Here is a 19,913-nt window from a genome sequence, read left to right on the forward strand (position 1 = left end):
GTCGTTCATCCTAGGGGCGGGTTCTGCTCCTGCCTTGGTCTGGCCCTGCAAACTCAGTTAAGATGTTTGAAAGGTGCTGCTAGTATCCTTGAAGAATCCCTGTGTGGCTCTGTCTTTTCTTTCTTTTTATTTGTGATGGTTGCCTGGTGTCTCCTCTTATTCCCTGGCCAGTTATTCACAAGTACAATGAGCATTTTTTCTGCCTTAGTCTGCATGTATGTCAGAAGGCACTCAAGCTCCCCCTTTGAAATCTTGGTTCTCAGTTTTCTTGCAGAGGAAGACAAGTGGCTGCTCCTCCGTTCTTCAGCTTGAGAGCTAAGGGCAGGGTTATTACAGTTACGGGTCTAGAGAGAAGGTCCAATTAAATACCACTTGAGTACTCAAAATGAATGTGTTAGTAAAGGGAAAGCCACGTTCGTTCAAAGACAGGGCTTATAATCCTTTTCATATAAGGCACATCTGTATCTTCCTCTACAATTAGTAAGTTGTCATTTCAGTATAGTTCCAGTCTCTTTGTTTCTGGAATATATGAGCCTATTTTTTCTATGCTCTAGTGTTCTTTGACTAATAAGCAAATAATAATGATGATGATGAAGATGTTGATAGTAAGGGGGGTGATGATGATGATGACACTAACAGTCATAACTTAAGAGGGCATGTCAGGTGCTTGTGTGAGGGTTTTAATTACATTGTCACATTTAATCCTTACTGAACCAAACTACAGATCATAAAGCTTGGTTCAGTGTAGTCAGAATTATTATTATCATCATCCCCATCTTATAGATGAGGGAATCAAGGCTTAGAGTGGTGTGGAAACCTGCCTGGGAATATCCAGGGGTGGTAGATATCTGTATCAGTAGAAATCTATATCAATCTGACTGCAAATCTCATTCCTAACCGTGTTCATTCTGTGCCATGCTGGCATGAAACTGGTGTTCTCATCCAAGCATGTGGCTTTAAATCTCAAATTTATATCTCTAACCTTGACCTTCTCTCGAGCTCCAGACTTGGATATCCAACTACCTACCCACATCTTCTCTTGGATTTCTAAGAGGCCCCTCAAAAGTAACCACCCCCAAGCCGAGCTCCAGCTTATCTTCTCCCTTTACAAACATGTTCTTCCCATAGTCCTCTCTCCTTTGAATAAATCTGTCTCCATCCAGTTACTCAGGCCAAAGTGTGGGAGTCACCCGACTCCAATCTCTCTCTCACACCCACGTCCAATCCATTAGCAGACCCAATGGGACTCAGTACCTCCATGGTTTCTGCCTTCCCACAGTCTAGTCTCAACACAGCAGTCAGAGTGACTCAGCTTGTGTCACTCTCTTGCTCAAAATCCTATGGTGCCTTCTTGTCTCACTCAGAGATTGCCAGTTACTAAGTTATTGTCTTATTGCCTCTCAACCCTAAACCTATCCTTCTATACTCAGTTTTATGTTGCTGAGACAAGGCCACAGAAAACCACATGTTTCCTTTGTTGGCTAGCTTACTGTTGAGCTCAGCCAATAGGAGATGCCAGAGGGAGACGGTGCAGCTGGAGGAGGGAGACGGGACTCGCTCCTGTTCTGTTTTCTATGGGTTTCCTGTCTACTGGCAGTTCCTGAGAGCGGCACCCCAGCCCTGCTGCCTCACCCTGGCAGCAGTTCCTTCCTTCGCAGCAGAGTTTTTCCCACACTCAAGAACCAGCCTCATTTTGCCTCCTCAGGGACACCGGCACCAGCAGCCCCTGCCCCCTCCTCAGAGGGTCTTCAGTCCCATGGAGACCTCTTCTGAGCTCCTAACTTTCAGTAATCCAGCATCTTCTCCTTGCTCCCCAGCCCTAGGGATAGAAGCAACTTTCTGCAGTTGCTATCTCCAAGACACCTTAGAGTTCTCCTTTTACCCTGTCAGTGATCTGGTTAATGACTAGTTAATAGTTCTTTACATTAAATTAGCTTGGTTGAAATAACTGGTGAGCCTTGCGTCTCCTGATGAAATTACCAAAAGGTAAGCCAAAGGAAGTTGAAAATGGCCTTTAAGGTCATCTGCTATCTGGTTCCCACAACCCCTCTTGTCTTGGCACTTGCCATTTTGCCCCTTGCTCATTCCCCTCGAAGCCCCCGGGCTTCTCGCTATTCTACAAACATACCACGTGCCTTGGCCCTTTCTGTCCCCTTAGTCTGAACATCTCTCTCCCACAATTCTGTGTGGCTTCTCCTTCACCTCCTTCGAGTGTCCCTGAAATGTCATCTCTTCCATGAAGCCTTCCCTGAGCATCCTGTATAATCCACAGCCTCTCCCACCCCTGGAAAATTCCTGTTCTCCCTAATCTGCCTTCTTTTCCCCATAGCCCAGATGTTTTCACCATAGTCTATGTATTTACTCGTTTATTTGTAATTGCCTGTCTCCTTCGACTAGAATATAAGATGCGGGAAGGCAGAGACTTTGGCTGTTTGGGTGATTGCTCCATCTCAGTGGTTACGACAGTGAATCAAGCACATGGTAAATGCTTGATAAGTATTCATTGAATGAATAAATAAATTGAAGTTCTGGACTCTCAGAACTACCACCTTGGGGTTGGAGGCTCTGCCCTAGTGCTGCAGGTGGGCATCTAAGAATATCTCATCTCAAAGGAAAGTGGCTACAGGTGTTTTCTGTGCTGATATGTGAGGGCAAGCGGGTTGGGTGGTGGCAGCACCAAGAGTTGGCATGGGGTTGGGGTGTACTTTTGAAGAACTAGTGTTTTTTTTTTACTCTCCTTTTTCCCAATTGCTGAAAAGAGTGTAACAGAATTCAGAAGCTGCAGAGTCTATGGTATCTCACCTTTACCCTGAATTTCCACTCTGAATGGCTCTTGAACTGACAGACATTGAGGGCCTGCTTTGCTAGAACACTGTTCTGAGAACTTTATAGAGCATTATGAGTGGTTACCAGCTCCTGTGAGCTGAATTTGTAATGAGAAAGCCTGGGAATATTGCTTGTTGGCTTTTCGTTGTCATCTGTGTGTATACTTTGTCTACTGTGGGGACTACCACACCTGAGTTCTGAAATGGGACCTAGCTCCCTAATCCAGAAGGCAACACATTCAGATCAGGAAGAGACCGGAGAAGAATTTGTTAACATTTGCAATTACTTGAGATCCAGTGGGACCCTCAGAGGTTGAGCCTTACGGGTTAGACCCTTCCTTGTTGGGTTGTCGGTGAGTAGCCTGGGTTACAGTGGCAGCTGCTGGGTTCTCACTGCCGTGATTCATCTGTTCAGTCTTGTTTGCCTTGGATTTCAGCCACCTGAGTTTCAGAAGGTGCTGAGCTGGCCACTGTTCTTGGCCCCAGATCACAGGTGTGAGTGGTGCCATGTTAAATGCTAGTGGCAATTATGGGCTGCTGATTTGAAAGGAAGCTCAACGTTCTGGCTTTCATCAGGTCAGCTTGGCTTGGTTGCATGCGACTTTCCACTTTGGAAAATGAGGGCTCAATTCTTGATCTAGACAGACTTTTCAAGTTGTTGTGTTTCTATTCTCAGATAACTAAACAAGAAACCCTGTGAAGTTGGGTGCTGTCTGCGCTGTCCTTGAACTTGGTATTTGTTAAAGGAGATCCTTAAGTTCATAAAACTTCTCACTCTAAGAGTTAAGTTTTATTCATTTCTGGCTCCCAGTGCTATTATAGTCTTAGTTTCCTGTGCCATATCTGAAACCAAAAATCTGAGTTATGTTTTAACTTTTCAAATGGAGGATGTATGTAGGTAACAAATAATTAATAAGCACTTTCAGAATACCTAGTCCTGTGCTGGGTGCCGTGGAAGATAGAAAACAGAAGACTTGCTTACTGTCCTCAGGAAGCTCCCAATCTATTTATTTAGGAAAATAGGAGGTGCACACACAGACTCAATAAAACAAGAACATATATAAATATGCATTAAAATGTTTGGTTCAGACAGGTGTGCTATAGAATCTCAAGGAAAGAACAGTTAGTTTGGGGCCTATGTTTGCTAGAGAAGGCATCGCTGGAGTTTGAAGGGGCCTTGAGGGAAGAGTGGGGATATAGATTGACAAGGAGAAGGGGAAAGCACCCTGAAGCCAGGAGGCAGCCTGAGCAGGGCCTTGTGGTAAGAATATGTTTGGCATTCAGGATGGTAGGTGTTCTAGTTTGCTAATGCTGCTGGAATGCAAAACACCAGAGATGGATTGGCTTTTATAAAACGGGGTTTATTTGGTTACACAGTTACAGTCTTAAGGCCATAAAGTGTCCAAGGTAACACATCAGCAATCAGCTACCTTCACTGGAGGATGGCCAATGGTGTCTGGAAAACCTCTGTTAGCTGGGAAGGCACGTGGCTGGTGTCTGCTCTAAAGTTCTGGTTTCAAAATGGCTTTCTCCCAGGACGTTCCTCTCTAGGCTGCAGTTCCTCAAAAATGTCACTCTTAGTTGCACTTGGGGTATTTGTCCTCTCTTAGCTTCTCTGGAGCAAGAATCTGCTTTCAACAGCCGTCTTCAAAATGTCTCTCATCTGCAGCTCTTGTGCTTTCTTCAAAGTGTCCCTCTTGTCTGTAGCACCTCTTCAAAACATCACTCACAGCTGCACCGAGTTCCCTCTGTCTGTCAGCTCATTTATTTGGCTCCAGTGACTCAACTTAGACCCACCCTGAATGGGTGGAGCAACATCTCCATGGAAATTATCCAATCAGAGTCATCACCCACAGCTGGGTGGGGCACATCTCCAAAGAAACACTCAAAGAAATCTAATCAACACTGATAATGTCTGCCCACACAAGATTACATCGAAGATAATGGCATTTGGGGGACACAATACATTCAAACCGGCAGAATAGGCAAGTGGGTGAGTTCCTCCCAGGGAATCATTATAGAGGGAGATCAAAAGAGGACACCCAACCTGGTTGGGTAGATGGGATATGTGCAAAATCTGACTGTCGTCTGTGCATTTTACAATATTAAAACAACATGCAAAGGAGGAAAGATAAGGCATACTTGATAACCTACCTTAAAGCCAAATGAAAGATATACTTTGGAAGAGGAGTAAGCACCCAGGGCAGGCTTTAGAGAGGAGTGTGGAAGGAGAATAGATCTCAGAAGAGGAAAGAGGATGGGGGAAAGGCAGGAGAAAGGGATGTATGGTAGGTGAAGAGGGGCTCAAAGACAAAGCTTGCTCTAAAAGGTCTCCGGCTACTTGGTGAAGAAGAAGATGGGCTTTTGACCAGGACTGGGGTCTTAAAACATGATGAGAAGGTCAGCAGCAGTCATGCTGAGAAGAAGAGCCAGAAAGTGGATGTGGGACAAATACCATGATTACTAATCTCCTAGATGGTCTAAATTTGTGGTGGGCCAGGTCTTGTGGGCCCTTCTCCAGTTATGTGTTGTGATTCAAGAGACTGGGATTGGGCATTGGTGGGGCTGACTTGAAGGGAGGGTGTGAGAGGATGAAAGTTTAGTTGCTGATGAAGGTAGCATTTATAGAGCTGACTACAGGGTCACTCAGGGATTGGGAGAGGACTCTGGGGGCTGGGAGGAGAGCCTGCTGGGTTGGGGGCTGCCAGCCTTGGGCTGATGAGGTACTGGGGAGAGATTGCTGGCAGACCTGACAATGAGCTGAGGTAAGGAAGAATAAAGGAAGCTGGGAGTAGACTAAGAAAAAAAAAAGCAGAGAAAGTGTTTTTTTGTTTTTTTTTTTTAATTGGGTCTATTCTCAACAGTAGCCTGGATAACATGACAAGGATAAGATAGCCAATTTAGATCCTGAAATAAGCCATTCTTAATTTCTTTTGATTTCCTTTGTTTTTCTATCCAAACTTATTTTATTAAACATCTTTTGGGTCCTGTTTTTGATAGATTTAGAAGTTGAAAAGAGCAGGATAGGACTTTGTTTGGAAATTCAGCTCCATCATTTCCTGTGAGGTGTTGGGCAAGTCACCCATCCTTTCATCCTTGGTTTTCTCATCTATAAAATGGTAATAATAATGCTTTTCTTATGGGGCTGTTGTTGAAGATAAATATTAGGTTCCACCAAATGGGGACTATTTTTAAATTAGAAAACTCTTAGAGAACTTTGTGTTTCTCAGTTGGAGTTTCTCTTTAGTCCTGTCCATTTCCCGCCCCCCATCTCTCCTTTCTCTTTTCTCCTCCCTCGCTCAGTTAGTAAGCACATCCGCTTAGATGCGTGATTGGGAGTAAGGTAACCTGAAGTTAGCCAGTATTTTAAATTATACTAATTATGCCATGTTTAAGCACAGTAAGGGAAGAATAGGGAATTAACCTTGTGAGTTGGGGCCATTTGGCAAAGCCCAAAAGTTTTCTAAAGCCAGAGGAGAGCTCCCTCCCAGATATCTGGAGGGCTGACAACAGTCTCCTCCCACACCTGCTGAATCAGGAATCACCCTGTGCTGAGTCATGTAGGCCGTTGCTGGGAGGGAGGTGGGCGGCACTTACAAGAGACACTGAGCGTGAAATGACGTTGAGGCTGTGGGAAACTGTGGGGCAGCTCCATGAGCCTGAAGCGTGGGCCAAAAACCCAGTGGTCCTGGAGTGGTGTTTCCAAAAGTCACTCACATCTGTGAACTATATTGGGGAAAATTAAATAGATCCAAGCAGGAAACAAGTTCAAATGTATTTAGAAGATGTTTTAAAAGGGGGGAAATTTCTCCAGAATGCTGGATTTCACCTTTCACTTTTTATGTAAAACATATAGCTATGTCTTTTCTAGAGGTCTTTTAGCAATACTGTGTTTGGCAAGTCTGATATTTCCTCTTCCATATTGTATTGTGGTAGTTGAATTATGTACCCCAGAAAAAAACATGCTTCTTTTATCTTAATCCCATTGCTGTGGGTGTGAACCCATTGTAAATAGGACCTTTTGAAAATGCTATTTTCAGTTAGAGTTTAGCCAGCTGAATCAGGACAAGTCTTACTTCTATTTCTGGAGGCCTTATAAAAGAAAGCCTTTGGGAGAAGCCAGAAGCTGGAAGTCAATGGAAGCAAAAGGAGAAGATATTGCCATGTGACGGGAAAGCCACGGAACCCAAGGATTGCCAGCCAGCAAAATGCTACCAACCCCTGGAGGCAGCAAGTCTTCTAGCCTCAGAAATCATGAGCCATTACATTCCAGTTGTTAAGCCAACACATTGTGTGGTATTTGTCGTAGAGCTGGGAAACTAAGATGTCTCTCTCTCTTACTTTTCATATGTACTTCTCTTGCATGGAGCTCTGAGTCTCCTGTCCACCCTCTTGCCCTCTGTACTCAGGACAGAATGGTGGCTTAGACAGGCAAACAGAAGCCTGGTAGAGAGCAATTACTTACCTGGGGGACCATGTAAGTCAGTAGTCCTGCCAAGACCAGAACCCCGGTCTTTTAACTGGTTCTATAAATCCCCCAGTGGGCCCCAACTGTGATTTAATTTAGCTTTTAGGTCTTGGCAAACTCAGTGCCATGTGTTTGTGTAGACTTGCACCATTTAAAAGGTTCTTGAAGTTTAGATCTTGCATGTAATTTGCTACATTAGCTTTGGGCAAAAATATTTGCTTTTTGTTCCCTAGTGGTTTGAGTTCCTTCTCATCCTTAACCTGGCATGTTAGAGAGAGCAGTTCTGTGAAATGCAGCAGGGGGAGCGAGGGTGCAGGGGAGGGTGAGTGAGGTAAATCTTTTTACTAATGGCACTTTTTCAGGCTGCAGAAGCACAAACAAGATTTTCCCAGTTTGGTTGGTTGGTTGTTTACAATTGCAGATGTCGCTGAGTTGAGATGAGGAAGCTGAAACAGATCATTTGAAGCTTTTTAGATTTGGATTAAGGTTGGTAAAAACTTTACCCTAACACACTGGACTAAGTGAATTCTCACTGTGATTTTTTTTGTTCGAAGTGACATTCAAGCTACCACAATTATTCTAACACCTCATTTCAGCCATCTTTCAGTGAACAGAACCAGGATAGATTATTCCAATTAAGAATTTGGCTGTTTTGTTGTATTCTCCAGAGGGTTAAACACATTAGCATTAGAGAACAGATTACGTAGTAATTGCATCTAATCCCAATATATTCTTTTGTGACAGTAAGCAAGAGGCAGATATTATGCTTCTGTTTTATGGGATGGATAGCTGAGGCACAGAAAGGGAAGTAACTGGTTTAGTCATGATGACTATGATGAATCATGATGACTATGATGAATCATGATGAATCAAAGCATGCCCTGGGTATCCCAAGGGCAGCTGATGAGGATATATGATGTGGCCTTACTAGTTATCAGCACTGCCTTGTTTTCTTTTCTTTTCTTTTTTTTTTTAAACTAAGGATAAAACTTGTTTTGTTACTCTGTGAAACTCCTTTCCCCCTTTTTTTCTCCCTGTTCATTCATCATTGTTGAACTCTCAATTTACTTTTGGACTGGAATCACACCATATGGGAGGGTTAGTTTCTAAAGTCAGCATGGAAGGTGAACATCTATTTTATTAAAAAAGATAACTCTTAAAAAGTCTTTTACCCATTTACCAATTACCGTATATACATAGTTCATAGTATTGGAGTGTATAGTATATACAAAAATATGTCTATAATTGAGACTACATAACAACATTGAATACTACAGGGACATTTAGTTTGAAGCATGAGTGTCTTGGGAAGAGGTGCTGAGAGATATGCATGAGCTAAAATTGATTTGGGGAAGAGTAGATTCATATCTCTTTTTGCTCACTCCAGGGCATTCGCTCACTGAGTGAGATGGTAGTTAGATTCACCTGCCTTATTGGAAGCTTTTCCTTTTTACCTTCACTCTGTCCTCCCCTCCATCCGTGTAGTTGGATTTGTATGAATTAAATGTGTGTACGATGCCATTTTACTGTGTTTCACAAATACCAGCTGTAAGTTAATGAATGTCATTGTGAAATATAAGAAAAAGGAAAAGGGAAATTTGTTGCTTCCCATTACTTGTTATCAGGAAAATACACTGATAAACTGTTTTTTTGTTGGAAGGGGGTTAGACTCTCATTGGAATATGGGCTTATTGTTAATGCTAAATTAATAGTTTACATGGAGTATATTACTTTGTTTGAGCAAATGGAATCAATGTCTTATTGGAAAAGCTGGTGTTCTTTTCTGGGATGCATCACACCAGAAGGCACTAGTTGTGAACAAGTGGAAAGGATGTTAGAAAGCATCTAGGGAAGAATTCTGGAATTGATACAACTGAGTATTATATGGCAGTCCCTTTACTTCTAAACACCATGTTTTCAAACCATGTGTCAGAATCTTTCATCTTAGTTACCCCAAAGCATTAATGCCTGACAGCAAGGTACGATGGCAGTTTCTGGGGCCAGGAATTTCAAAGAAGTCACAAGCCAGGAGAAATCTCTTTCTGGAAAAATCCTTCCTGAAGCTGGCTCTGTGACCATCTGGGTGGGTCAGTTGTCTGTTTGCTCTCAGATCCATTCATCGTTTTCCCCCTGCGTCTGTTCTGTATTGCATGGGGTTACCCCTATAAACCACAGTCCCAGACTCTCTTGCCAAGTGGTTTCACCAGTGAGAGAAGGCAGGAGAAAGGGAGAAACCAAGATATTTCTTCCTCTTGTTTTTTGCTTGGGATAGTGTATTTGGGGGTAGCTGGGTCTCATCTGTGGTTCTTGCTGGGCCCCCCAGTCCTGGGCACTGGTTATGCCCCCTCCTCCCTTTATTTCCTCAGCTCTAGAAGTGGTCGTGGCTTCCTGCCATTGCTAGTCTCTGGTTGCTTCCCCATACCCTCTTTATGTTTTAGCCTTCCCAATACCTTTATGATGAGTTCCTCATATTAAGTTTTCTCTATTGAGCTACCTGATGTAGACTGGTTTTGTTGTTGTTTGTGTGTATATTTTTATCAGACCCTGAGTAGCGCATGTCCTTGTTCCAGCTTCCTTCTTGGCTCTTGTTTTTGGCTTGACAGGTCGGCTCCTAGATCTGACCTCAAATTGAACCAACATTTGCTCTTCACCTACACCTTTTTATTGTTTTCTGACCTCTGAGTAATACTGAGATTTTGACAGAGTCTTCCTACTTGCTCTGTCAGTGGCTTTGAGGCTCGAGCTCCCTCTTCTAAAACCTCAGTCTCTGTGGCTCATTGTCTGACATGTGAAACACTGGATTTTACAACTGGAAGGGTCCTTAGATGCTTAATCCAACTCCTTATTTTCACCAATCCTCACTGGTGCCTAGAATAGTTCATGTCATCCCTAAGGTGGCCAAGTCCAACCGGGAGGGGGAAGGAGAAGATTCACACTCATGTCTAGATAAACTTGGAATCATGTTATTTGCTGTGGCCTGTGACAGGGATTGGAGCCATGGAGGATGAAATATTTACTGTCTGAAGACCCTCTTCATTGGCTGGCCGTTGCCTTCAAGCAGATGTTTTGCACTGACTGGATGGAAACATTAATTCATTCATTCAACTCATATTTACTGATTTCCACCAAGGGCAAGGTTCAATGATGAATGCTTTGGGAAGGACAAATATGAATAAGAAATGACTCAGGTCCTCAAGAAACCTATTCTCTAGGAAGGAGTCTCACATCTATACCAATGATTCATATAGATGTATATGTTATATACAAGATAGAAAGCTGTAACCTCCTCAAGAGGGCTGCACATAAAGTGCTGTTTGCAGATAGAGGAGAGAAGCTACTTCTGCTGGGCAGTATCGGAAAACTTCAAGGCAGGGGTAAATATTTAAAATGGATTGAAAAGGACAGATAATATTTGGTCATGCAGGCTGGTGGGAAAGGGCATTCAGAAGGAGGTATTGTACTTTATGTGCTTTGTCTCAACCTATAAGATGGTTGTTATTTCTGTCTCATAAATGGGAAAACTGAGGCTCAGAAAGGTTAAATAACTTGTCTAAAGACACTCATCTAACAAGTGTTGGAGGCGGAGATTTCATGTGAATCTGCCTGATTCTAGTTATGCTGTTACTGGCAAGCGCAATGGGTATGCTATAAAAAAAGGTAGAGGACCTACATTTGGATTTAAAACACAGGAATAGCAAGTGTGGTGCTGAGTTCCTAGAAAAGTCATCAGGAAAAATGAAGAGACCTTAATTTCTGGAAAAAAAAATTTGCTGTTATCACATTCACACTACATCAAGATAAACTAACATCCCTGTTAGTAAATTTTTTAGCACATCCTCTCAATATAAGTATACTTGTTTATTCTTACACTATTTACATGTGTATGCCATCATCCTGAATATATTATCTATTTTATAAAACATACATAAAAATAAATTTAAAATGGATGTGGTAAAAATAGAAAGAGGCTTTTATATAGTTATCATTAAGCTTAGGAAAGTTTTGTAAATCCTGGAATGAGTATCACATGATTTTAATTGTAGACCTTGGCTTTCAAGCCCTGTAGGCTTTTCATTTAATGTCTTGCTCTTCATGACAATTTCCTACCAACATTAGCTAAGGTCTCATGGCACAATGGACAGACTGTCCTTATTTTAAATACATTTTTTTAAATTTTTGAATGTTCTCATTGACTGGTCTATTGAAAATTAATCTTCAGTGTTTTTTTTATCTTGAAACGTGACTGATCATCAGAATGTCTAAGGGTGGGACAAGTGTCAGTTCTGGTGTTTTCTTACTGTTTGCCTGGGCTTGTGTTATTTGTAGTAATTTTGACCTGTGGTTTCTTTCCTCAAATCTGTTAAAGTGCTTTTCAGTTTTTGAGGGTTAATTTAGTTAAAATATTATATTTATACATTATATGGAGATATTATAATATAAAATATTATAATATTATAATCCATACCTCCACTTAACCGGCATAAGTACATAGTAAAGTGCTGCAATATGCCAATAGCAAATGAAGGGTGAGGCTGCTGCTGTAGCCTTGCTGTGTTCTGGAATGTTCACGTTTTCCTCAGGAAACTTCACCTTTCTTAAGTATTACAGTTGGGTGAAAGCACCAGGGTAAAATATTTGTTAAGCTCAATTAAACGTAACAAAACAAAATACCTAATCATGGCCCAATGGTCTAAATTCCTCCTGGGTTCTATTACCGTTGAATCCTCAGAACTGTACACATTGTCCATTTCTTCATATCTCTTACCTATGGAGAAAAATTTGAAAGGAGGGGACAAAAGTATTCCGATAATGTCATTTCATCTAGAAAAATCTAAGGTGTGACTGAAAAAATTCTCCTGGAGTTCCTCTGGTTATAACCAGCTAAACGCTGCTCTAGCGAAGAAGAAGGTGCGCTTCACGTGCGTAAATATTCATCATTTCTATATATTAGGGTGGAAGAACTCAAACATTTGCAGAAAATTAAATCCTATTTTCATTAAAACTCCCATGTTCAGAAACTTCAATGTGGATAGCCCTGACATTTAAATTGGAATCTACTCCTTTCTTCTTTCTGTTGACCAAAGAAATACTGGGAAAATATGGGAATTGTCTGTTTACCAAAGTAATACCTATCTATATCCAAGTATGCTAAACCAGAGCCTAGTGGATGAAATATCTTCCTCCTGTGTTAAGGCCACCAGGTTCAATTCCTGCTGGGATGCTAGTTTTTTCAATTAAATTTCCATTAACTTTTTGCCTCTGTGTCATTATACAGTAATTCTTATGTGCTGCAAAGATGAAAGAGTAAAAAGAATTATCTGATCCATGCATCATGTTGCTGACAAGTGAAATGTGACAATGACAACTTTTTAATGTGGGAGACAGGGAAGACAGCGAGGGGACAGGTCTTTTAGACCTGACACTGACCATGGCAGGGGAGGGGTGGCAGCTGCAGCAGGGAGGCAATTTAGAAGATAGGGATCTTGTAGCAGAAGCATTCAGGATTCAAAACCCTGGGATATGGGAAGGAGCTGGGCATTGGAGAACAGGCTTCAGTGAGCCTGGGACATCAGTGAACCTGAAACACTGGAGGACGCTGCCCGTGGAGGGCACTCTGAGAGGGAGAGGAGATGGGGAGGGGGTTGTTTGTTCAGGACCAGCTGTTTATGAATTGGAAAAGACAGGCCATTTTCACAAAAGGAAAGATAAAACGGGACACTTACAGGTGACCCACTTGATTAACACACGTATTCTTAGATGCCCTGAAGTCCAAATAATATGTAAACTATCTGGAGGAGCAGTGGACAAAAGGTGCACAGGAACAGTTCCTGTATCTAAACCTAGAAATGTTTAAGCATTCTCAGGGCCCAGATGAAGACACAGAGAGACAACAGTTAATAATGACAATTTTGCAAGAAAGGAAACGATGAAAAGACAAAAAACAAAACCAGACAAAAAACAAAACATGTTTCCTAATTGGTGGTGTAAAGAAGTGCCCATATTCTTTCTTTCCTTTTTTTTTCTCTTCAATGATTTTTTTTAACTTTATCAAAAAATTGATAAAACAAACAATAAAAAAAATTTCAAACAAAACTAAAACAAAGGAATAAGAAAAAAACAAGTAACCTAAAATAACTACATTGCCTCCTACCATACTCCAAGAAAATTAACAAACCATAGCCGAACAAAGGAATAAGAAAAACAACTAACCTAAAATAACTACATTGCTTCCAACATGTTCCTACCCTACCCCAAGAAAATAGACAAGCTATAACCAAACAAAGGAATAAGAAAAAGTTAACCTAAAATAGCTACATTGCTTCCAACTTGTTCCTACCATACCCCCCCAAAATTAACAAAGCACAGTCATTCATGAGCATTCCCATATAGAGTTTACCCTCTATAACTTATCTGTTCTTATTAGATTATTGTTCCCCCTTCCTATTTGCTGTCTATCTCTAGGTCCCCTACATTCTGCAATATAAATCATTTATTTTACATTTTTCATAGAGTTCACATTAGTGGTCACATACGAGATCTCTCTTTTTGTGCCTGGCCCATGTTCTTTCAAGTTTTCATGGAAACAAGAGTAAATAGTTTATAGAATTCTGGTTTGCAGTCTTTACCAAATAAGCTTAGACATAAGTTAAAAAAGACAACAGAGGCAAAAGAGATCAAGGGCAATTTAAGAGGGGCTTGTCTGAATTTATGTTTGTTTGCAGCATCCAAAATACATGAAACTGAAAAATTATTCTGTTTTAATTGAGAACACAAAGTAAAATGCAAATAGTCATACATACATAAGTATGTATATACACATACATACATATAAATGTGCATTTATATGTGTTTATATGTAATTGTATATAAAAGAAAAAGTAGAATCAACTTTTAAATATTCCTAATAATATGTAATAGTTATTGACTGCCAACTGTTCCATGCACTGTTTTAAACACTGAACATTTCTTATCTTTTCTGGGTTAATCATCACAATTACTGTATTAGGGAAGTACTCTTTGCATCCATTTTATAGACGAGAAAACAAAGACAACAGAATTTGAAGTCCAAAGTCACATGGTAGGTAAGTGGCAGTGCTAGGATTGGGAACCAGGCATTCCAACTCTAGAGCCTTTGTTTGTAACCTAAACTCCTTGGAATGGCAGTTAATAATAATAAAAAATTACATCTGGAATAGGCTTACTATCTTTATTTGAATATAGCTTTGTCTGTTGATCTGAGAAGATTAATTCTAAATAAAATAATGAAGACAAAAGGGATATAAAATGAAGAGGTGAAATGGATTCAGGAGGATCGATTCCTTATTTTACTGCTGGAAAGAAAATGCACCACTTCTTACAAGGATGCAGAACTTCGGTTTAAGGTAAAATAGGCTTATCTTGGCAAGGCTTCTGGTTCATTTCTGACCCAGTTTGAGCCCACCCACGTACACGCTGTGTGACTCTGGTGGCTGCTGGCGTCTACTTTGGGTCTTGTAACTGCCATGGATGCATTGAGAGTTTGAAGGCACCTTATGTTCTGTCTGCTGACTTAAGTCTGAACAGTGTTTGATTTTGCTTCTGCTGTGTAGGCACTGCCATCTCATAGAAACCTGGCCCCACTAAGTTATCGTGTTGGTTAGGAATGCATTTGGCCCCAAGTAACAGAAAATCCAGCTCACGGTAGCTTAAATAAACAAGGGTTTATTTTTCTCCTGTAATGAGAAGTCTGGAGCGAGGCAGCTGCTGGTATTGGTTTAGCCACTCAACATTATCTGAGTCGGAGCTGCCTCAGTGTGTTCTTGGCCTTTCTCTCATGTTTGCAGTATGGCAGCTGCAGCAGCAAACATTCAACGTGGGAAAATGTCGGAGCAGGCAGCACCAGCCACGACCATTTCTTTTATCATGAAAGCAAATCTTAAAAGAGCCGGTGCCCTTCCCTTGCCTCTCTACCCTCAGGGGACTTGAATAGAACTGGGTACTGCCTAGCTGCCAAGTGGGCTGCGGGTGTATTTGGGCTTCCAGAGAGAAAGACTGAGAGATGAGTAGCTAATCTATGGAATTCGCCCTAGCATCTTAGTAGATCTTCTAATGTAAGGAAAACTCTGAATTACAGAATTGTGTGGTATATAATAAAATAACTTTCAAGTTCATACTGTAAGTCAAATTGGTCTAAATCATTTATTTTTCTTTTATATCACTTTTCTAACATGCAGTTTGACCCATTTGGCCCTAAAATCTTATTTAAGATACTCATCTTTATTGTTCGTGATGAAATGACTTCTTAAGCAAGGGTAAACTTCAGTTCAGGCTCTGTCCACATGATCTCAAATCCCAAAATGCTGGATTTCAAACTAGTGAGATTTTAGTATACTTGTTTGAATCTCTGCTCGCTTGGATGAGATTTGCAGAGCGGGGCTCAAATAAAATTACCTTTTTCATGGAACATTTAAAAAGTTTAACATTCACTGTTACTGTGTGTCATATTTTAAACTAGCATGCATTCTTGGAAATATAAAATGCGTTTGAAACAAAATTATGCAGTTTAATTTTACATTGGAAAAATAACACATATGGGAGTTATGTTGCTACAAAAATTTAATCTTCAATCTGTAAAGAAAGAGGAAAAGTTAAAATAAGTCATGAAAAATAAATAAATAGTGCTTTTAAAGGATAATTAATAATGGAAAGGAACAGAGAGTTGGAGGACAGTGCACTAGATTATTGGTGGTGGATTCTCTTGGGGTCAAGTGGGCACATATTAATCATCCATATGGGGACAGTTAGGGAGTGAAAGAGGTGCTGCTGATAATTCTGCCAGGAGGAGAGGCACAAATGGGCCTAGTTTCAGGCAAACCAGGATGGGTGATCACCCTAACAGGACTTAGGTTTGAATCCAGGCTCAAAAATTATGAATTGAATAATTACAGGGAAACTTTCATTATTTGTGTGATGTTTTTCTGACTTGTTTGATATTGTACAACTTTGTATGATATATGTGATTTGAAAATAGTCAATAAAGACTTTCTAAAAGTATGGACAATATGAGACACACTTTAAAAATATTCAGAAACATAAAGCCATTTAAAAAAAGTCAGTGCCACAACTTCACAGAGCAAATTGCCAGTTGATGGCAGTTTCAGCCCTTTGCTTTTGCATCTTATTTTTAGTCCTTCATTGAGTTAAGTAATACTTATCAAACACCTATTAGACAGCAGATGTTATATTACCATGCCTCTTAATCCTTGTAATAACTCCATAAAGTAAGCATTCTTACTCCAAATTTTAAAAAACATTTACCTCTGCAGAGTGAGTGGGCTGGTAACTGGGACAGCCTGGATTCATCACCAAGCCCAGTGTTTTTTCCCTTAATTCTATGGCTACTTTGAGGATTCTTATTTAACACAGATTATCTTTACAGTTTTAAATATGTGCTGCATTCTTAAGTATGAATTTTATTACATTTCAGGGCCTAATTTATTTCCATAGGAATGCCCCTCTAATTTTATAATGGTATCAGTGGGAAAATAAAAGAGGTAATGTGGAATTTTGCTTTATTGCTAACTCTGTGGGAGATGTGTAAGAATTATAAGCCTAGGATTTGAAAACAAAAATAGAGCTAGAACTGCAAAAGCATTATTATCACTTTAAGATATCTGAAAGTAGGAAAGAAATTTTGCTTCTAGCAGAATTGTGAACTTTGCCACAGTGCTATTTATTGTAAAATTGATGTGAAACAAGACAAAAAACATCCCGTAACCACCAGAGGAGTTTGTTCATTACTTGAGTCCCAGAGATAGTATTATAAATTACCTAATTTATAAAGAAAACACTAAGTGAAGCTTTATGAAGAGGATTCCATGTCTTTTTTACACATTTAGGTATAATATATATTTTAAATTCCTGGTCAATTTATATAGTACTAAAATGTGCCAGAAATAAATAGCAGCTGTTTAACCATGTACAACACCACTACACAACTGTTCAGGACGGAAGGCAAAGATGAATTATGCTAATAGACTGTGAAGTGGCAACATTATTTGTGCCTTTTCTTTTAGCCATCGGTCTTGGGTTCTCCATTACCCACTCTTTTTAAATGATTCCAGTGAAAAATGCAAAATAGCTCAGTCCATTCATTTTCCTTAAGTTCCCTTAAAATAAAACATCAGAGCTGTAATTTGCTAAGCATATTTCATCCCTCATGACATTAACCGCATAGAATTATGGTTGGTGAAATCGCTAAGCGTCTGCTTGGCTGTATTGCACGAAGTCTCATTTTGGCAAGATGTGTCAATCAAGAGCAATTCAAAACTATTTTGTTCATGGCCTCATGGATTCCATACAGGAATGCAGGCCCTGGTAAAGATATATTTTTATCCTATATAGCTCTCAATTTTCTATGGCAATGACAAAGACTACTGACCTACATGCTCAAAACAGTGGATTAATCCAGCCAGTTGGGTGAAGGCCATGGGAACTGGATAAAAGGGAAACTCTTGCATTTGTGTGAGTCAGTATGGTGGCTCCAATTCCAATGGAAAACGTCTCTGTTGGTGACTGCAGCAACAGTCCAGCTCACTGACATCACGCTGAGCAGATAAAGGATATGTGGCTCTTGACTAATCTGTGATTCTGATGATCTACTTTGGTATCACCAAGAATCCGTTCTGTTCTTCAGAAGAGTAAGTAATATTTACAAGACAAACCACTTTGCTGAATGTTTCCAGATACATCATTTATTTTATCTCTCAACCACCTTAAGAGGAAGACATTATTATCTCTATGTTAAAAAGTAGTAAGCCAAGGCTCAGGGAGGTTAAGAATTCATACAACTAAGACATAGCTGAACTAGGTTTGATCTTAGGTCACTGGTCTCCAAGTCCGTTGTTGTTTCCTTCAGACCCCTGCTTCTCGGAGGCTGAATGCCTCTGAGAAGTTAAAGCAAAACATGTATGGATGCGTGGTTGGCTCAAAGGCAGTCAGCGAATTGTAAGCCTAAATTGTTAGCAGGCATGAAAAAGTATAGGATCAGTGATCCTTGGATCAACAGGTAGTTCTGTGTCTCATTCCAGAATTCCTGTAAAAAGTGTGAGCTCTTGGCAGTAGCTTCTCCAGACTCTTTCAAGGGAATCATGTTTGGCCTGCTCTGTCTACCAGTACACTGATGCCCCAAATACCTTGCCACCATTGTGATGTGGAAAATTCACTTGTCAGATGGAAAAGTTTACAGGGCCCATATTAACATTGGGCTGACTCAAAGACTTCTTTTGGAATCTCCTTTAGTTCCACCTTCCTCCTCCTCCTCCTATGACTCGGTTTCTCATACATTGGTAGACGTTTTAGAAACAAATGAATAAAAACGTGAGCAGCCCCTGACAGAGGAGTCCCTTCTGTCATATTTCTGGTTTGCCATCAACTTCAGAGCACTTGAGTTTGTGTCTCATCCCTGTCTCTTATCAGCTGAGTCACCTGGACCAGCTCTCTTTACCTCTCTAAGGTAAAAATATATATATGTGTGTCTGTGTGTGTGTCTGTGTGTGTGTGTGTGTGTGTGTGTGTACATATATATATCTAGCCTTATAGGTGTCTTGTGAGAATAAATTGGGATGGTGTAGATGAGAGCAGTCTGGAAGTTATAAAATACTCTACAGACTTATAGTAGGTGTCTGCCACCTCCTTTCCTCAGTGCCAGTTATCCTGATTTGCTAAAATAGTAACCTAGTGTCGTTGGTACCTGAAACGACATGAGGGACTCTAATTCCAGCAATGGTGAAAATTCTTTCCCTGACAAGGTAGGACTCTTTTCTTTGCTCCCACAGTACCTTGTATCTCCCCATAGGACCGTAGTACTTACCCCATGAAGTTGTGAATATATGTTGACATGTCTATTCTCTCTCAAGAACAAGGAGCCAGTCTTAGTTAACTATCTTTGTGTCGCCATTGCCTAGCATCCAGCTTGACAACCCAGTTGGCACTCATTTAATCTTCAATAGTGACAGGTAATATTTTCTGAGCATTTATTCAGGGCTGCTGTTTTAAATGTCTTACATATTGTCTTAGTTTTCCTAGGGTTGGCGTAACAAATGACCACAAACTTGGTGCCTTAAAACAATAGAAATTTATTGTTTCACAGTTTGGGAGGCCAGAAGCCAGAAATCAAAGTTTCAGCAGGGCCGTGCTCTCTCTGAAGTCTCTGGAGAAGCTTCCTTCCTTGGGTCTTCTAGCTTCTGGTAAAGCCAGCAATCCTTGACATGTATCTGTGTACTCAGTCTCTTCCTGTCTCAGATGATGACCTCCCTTGTGTCTCTGTTAGTCTGGATTCTCCAGAGAAACAAAGAAACAGATTTATTTTAAGGATTTGGCTCATGCAATTGAGGGTAAACCGTGTCTGGCAACTCCAAAATTCATAGGGCAGGCAAGAGGTGAAGTTATAGAAGGGGCAGAACTACTTCTTCACAGGGAAATCTCAGTTTTTTCTCCTAAGGCTTCTCACATTATGAGGTCAATTCATTGTAGATGTTACCCACATCCACAGAATATCTCCAAGGCAACATCTAGACTAGCATTTGATCAAACAATGGGGCACCATAATCTAACCACATTAATACATGAAATTAACCATC

This window comes from Choloepus didactylus, chromosome 7 (assembly GCF_015220235.1).
Source record: "Choloepus didactylus isolate mChoDid1 chromosome 7, mChoDid1.pri, whole genome shotgun sequence".
Taxonomy (NCBI): domain Eukaryota; kingdom Metazoa; phylum Chordata; class Mammalia; order Pilosa; family Megalonychidae; genus Choloepus; species Choloepus didactylus.